The sequence below is a fragment of the Rhamphochromis sp. 'chilingali' genome (genome assembly GCF_963969265.1).
Source record: "Rhamphochromis sp. 'chilingali' genome assembly, chromosome: 6".
In the NCBI taxonomy this organism is placed as follows: Eukaryota; Metazoa; Chordata; class Actinopteri; order Cichliformes; family Cichlidae; genus Rhamphochromis; species Rhamphochromis sp. 'chilingali'.
In genome coordinates, this window is record NC_137933.1 from 3,827,674 (window position 1) to 3,832,757 (window position 5,084).

Below are 5,084 nucleotides of genomic sequence, written 5' to 3' on the forward strand. Positions count from 1 at the left end.
CAAGTTACAGTTCTTAGATCATTTAAAAGACTAATGTACATCAAAGTGCTTCACAATAAAACCGCAGTGCAGGCAGGGCAAAGTACAAATAGTACAATTATACTTAAAATTGCATTAACATGGTGTAGTGCAGGCAAACTAATTTGAAAGTCAAACTAATTTGTTTCAAAAGCTAAGTACAAACAAGTGTGTTTTTAAACAGGATTTGAACAATTGAATCGATTCCGAAGTACGGATTTCGACTAGGAGGTTATTCCAGAGTCTAGGGGCAGCGATGGCAAATGCACGGTCACCTCCGTTTTTTAAACGAGACCTTGGTCGCATTAGGAGCAGTTGGCTGGAGGATCTTAGTGCTCTCTTTGCGTTGTACGGATCAAGGAGATCAGTTAAGTAGCTAGGGCCCAGGTTATTTAGAATTTTAAAAGTGAGCAGAAGGATTTTGAAATCAATGCAATATTTGACGGGAAGCCAGTGTAGGTTAGCGAGGACAGGGGTGATGTGCTCATGCCTTCTAGTGCCAGTTAAGAGGCGTGGTGCTGCATTTTGGACTAATTGCAGGCACTGAAGGAGGGAGAGTTGCAATAGTCCAAACTAAAAGTGATGAAGGCATGGATACGTTTTTCGAGTTCTTTATATGATAAATAGGGCTTAGCTTTGGAAATTTGGCGTAATTGATAAAAGCTGGTTTTTAACACAGTGGATACTTGCTTGTTTAATTTAAAAGAACTATCAATGAGCACTTCGAGGTTTCTGGCAGAATGAGAAAAGTGGCTGGCAAAAGACCCCATTGTATCAGTTAGCTGGCCCAGGGGAACGTGGCTATCAAAAGCACTAATTTCTGTTTTTCTTTCATTTAAGAGAATTCTGGGATAGCCAGTCTTTAACCTCCCGCAGACATTCGAACAAAGGCGAGAGCGGGGACGAGGCATCCAAATTTAGAGGAAAGTAAATTTGGATATCATCTGCATAGTAGTGATAGGAGATGTTATGTTTTTTAAAGATGAGTCCCAAGGGCAGCATGTACAGGGAGAACAGCGTGGGACTTAATACGGACCCCTGAGGCACACCACAATTAACAGGGGAAGAAGAGGAAGAGTATTTCCCCATGGTGACAGAGAAGTATCTGTCTGATAGATATGATTTAAACCATGAAAGAACATTACCTTTAAGGCCAACTACATGTTCTAGCCTTGTTAGGAGAATATTATGGTCTAGCGTATTGAAAGCAGAAGTTAGATCTAATAAGACTAGAGTCACAGGGCGGCAGTTAGGAGGAGATCATTAAAACCTCTCAATAAGGCTGTCTCGGTACTATGACAGGGTTTGAATCCAGATTGAAATTTGTCACTGACACCACGTCTCTAAGAGGGACTATTTGTTTTTACATTTTAGACATGAAAGGAAGTTTAGAGGACTGTTGGGGTCAGCGTTGCTTTTCTTGATTACAGGTTGTACGGCTGTGTGTTTGAAGGCAGTCGGAACCAGTGGCGTGTCTAGAAAATTTTTGTTGGGGGGCCAGGTAGTGGCACAGATTTGGAGAAGGGTGGCAGATGTAATCTAATGTTAAAAAAAAATTCTACCAAGCGTTAACCATAATTCAATAACCCTATAAACCTAATAACCGAATGCGCTTTTAACTCTTATTAGAATGAGATTTTAAACACTACAAGTGGGATAATATACAAATATTACATTTCATTAAATTAAAAAAAAAAACTGTTATTTAAAGAAGGATTTTGTTTTACTTTCCAATTATGTGCCACAATACATATATTTGCTTAGTTAATTATTTATCCCCAAATATTAGGATCGGTTGAACACTTGACAATATAAACAGCCCTTCCTTGCATTTTCCTTATTCATTCTCACATACCTTCATTTGTAGAACTCACAGGTGACAATGATGACTGCTGCTCAGTCCACCTTTCCCTGACATTGCTCTCTGCTTCTGGGTGTATTTTAGCCTTCTTAAGAAAGAAATTCTCAATATTTTGAGATCTTTTCATTCTTCCTATTCTTTTATCTCTACTGGTTGGCCCTGAAGTAATAAAGCAAAAACCTATGTCACAAACAACAACTTTCCTGATGTATGACCTTGACTAGAAGTCAGGGATGTCAAATTCTGGCCCTCATGGACCCCTATCATGCACGTTTTAGATGTTACCTATACCAACAGAGCCAATTCAAATCAAATAATCCCCAAACACCTAGTTGTGCAGAAGTCTGTAAATGATTCTTTAAATCAGCTGTGTTGAAGTATGGAAACATCTGAAACCGGGAGGACAGGAGCCTTGAGATCCAGAACTGCACATCCCTGCAGTGAACATGGCACAGGGGTGATTTACACTCTATTCATAACATGGAGCTGGCAGATAGGATAAGTAATGAGAGAAATTAGCTAAACCGCACAGTGTAGTGTAAGTGCTGCCTTATGGTCAACTTTGGTAATATTGATGTATAAAGAACAACACTGGCTGGTGATGAAGTACAGTCAGCTGGCATGGTGACACTGCCAGTATTAACCTGCAACCAAATCTGCAGCTCCACACAGCAATGTTACGACTTGGATTATATCTTATAACTCATAACTCTTATGCTAGCTCCCCCCAGCAGCCTACTGTCTGAAATATGCGACGGCTGCAATAATTCTTTAAGTGTTATTTTTTTCCTTGGTATTCTAATTTCACCGAAGTTTACTAAACTCAACAAACTTAATATTACTTACAGGGACATTTATTCTCTCCTCATTATCTTTTGCCGAAAAATAGTTTTTCCTAACGTGATGCTCATAGTGCAGAAGCTGATGCTGCATTCACTTGCACTCAGATATCCGAGCTTAACTGTTAAAACATAATCGTACATTTGATTGAATTTTATTGTTTTAGCTTTGGGGTGGCACCTGGGGTGGCCTGTGCCACCCCGCTGGACACGCCACTGGTCGGAACACAGCCTGATGACAGTGAAGAGTTCATTAGAAGTAAAATAGAGAGACCGATAGTAGTCAGAGGTTCCTTATTAATGTGGGAAGGCAGAATGTCATGCAGCGTATTAGAGTTACTCATATGATCAATAATTTCTTTCAGAGTCGAAAAAGATACAGGCTCAAACTGTTGAAAAACCATAGAGCATTCAGAAACTGGGGTTTGGTTAACTGCCGGTAGATATGGTGCCCTTAGTGCTGAAATCTATCTATCTATCTATAAAGTAATGTAAGAATTTTTCACAGAGCGCCAGGGAGGCGTAGAGCAGGGATTATCAACTGAATTAAAGATTTTAAACAGAACTTGTGGCGTGTGACTGTGGTCAGTAATAAGTTCTGTCAGGAAGAAGGCTTTTGCAATTTTGACAGTCTTCTGATATTTTGATCGGCAGTTATGCAGGATTTCCAGGGACACCTGAAGTTTGCCTTTTTTCCATTTCCTCTCGGCTCGGTGACATTCACGCCTGAGAGCGCGGGTGGATTCATTCAGCCATGGTTGGTAAGCCCTTAATAGAGCCACAGTGTTTAAAATCGAGGAGCATATTGAAATAAAGGAGTTAGAAAATTCATCAACCGATATAGCTGAATTAGAGTTGGTATCATAAAAAGTAGAGTTAGTAAAGGCCACAGAGAAGCTGGTAATCTCAGGATTGTGCACACTTGGCACAATTCAATTCCACATTACAAAGTTCAATATCAAACATGACTGGGACCGAGCGTCGCTTATATCCGTAATGTGCATGTCCAGACCATATGACAATACCAGATCAAGTGTGTGGCCTTGGAGTACATGGCAGGAGGCAATTGCCGTACTCGAAATTTGTTTTTAAAGACCAAGGCTAGCCCTCCACCTCTACCCGAGGTCCTGGGACAGCTCAGAAAGGCACAGTTTGGGGGAAGAAGTTCCAAAAAGGAAAAGGACTCACAGGGGCGTACCCAAGTCTCCGTCAGGAACAAGAAATCTCACCTTGATTAGAGAAAAAAGTCATTTAGGATTAAGGACTTGTTCTTTAATAAGCTGGTGTTGAGCAGTGCCATCCGGATCGTAGTCACATTATCACTTCTATGAGTGCGCCTCAACAGGCGTAGATTGCTGTGCTTCACGCCACCTCTGGAGGTCTGCATCCAACACCAAGCAGGTAGACCGAGTGAGCATGCTGGCCGACATGGCGAATCAGCCTAAAGGTAGACCAGTCCTGGAAGGATGGGGAGGAACGTAAAATATCCAAGATAACATAGTGGTTAATCACTTCGTGTGACTTTAGGTAGGCCTTGATGCGTTCACGGATACCGCTCCGTTTACCCTGTCTCCTAGGTCGTTTTTTCTGTAGGAGGCAAAAGACAGGTGGCGTACGAGGGGAAGAATATCCGTCGAAAGCGGGGGGAAAGTCCCTGGTTCCCAGCGTACGTCTGGCGTTTGATGGTTCAATGGTCGAAGATTCAAAAGAGTTTGACGATCATAGGCAATTAGTGCAAAAACAGCCGGGAAGCATACATAAAGCAAAACGGCAAGCAGTACTCAGAGCTTGGGGAGATGAAGACGGCCTGGCGTACACACTGGCGCCATCTTGGATTCGCTACACTAATAAGATATTCTGTAAATGTAGCCATAAATGAAGCTCGCAGTCACTCAGGCTCATTGGTGGTATTCTTTACAGGCAGTCTTTTTCTCCCACTTTCAAAAAATGAATCTGTTCTTAAAGCCTATTGATGTAGCACCTTTCACCTTATCAACGGTAACACCTTAATATTCCCAGACAGTCCGTCCTGTTAACAATATATGGACCAAACAATTAACCAGTCAATCCTGAGACAGCAGTGCTATCATCTATGATGGTTTCAAACTGAGTTTCCTTATATTTCCCCAGACCATAAATCTTTATTTAAATGTCACCAAACCATTTAGCAGTTTCATGGAGTACTTTTAAAATAGTGTTCCAGCTTCTCCGTTTATGTCTGTCAGTTAGCTAGCTCAGCGGTCCCTAACCTTTTTTGCGCCACAGACAAGTTTATGTCCAACAACATTGTCAACATTTTCACGGACCGGCCTTTAAGGTGTCGCGGATAAATACAACAAAATATAACCAGTACTGGTACCAAAAAA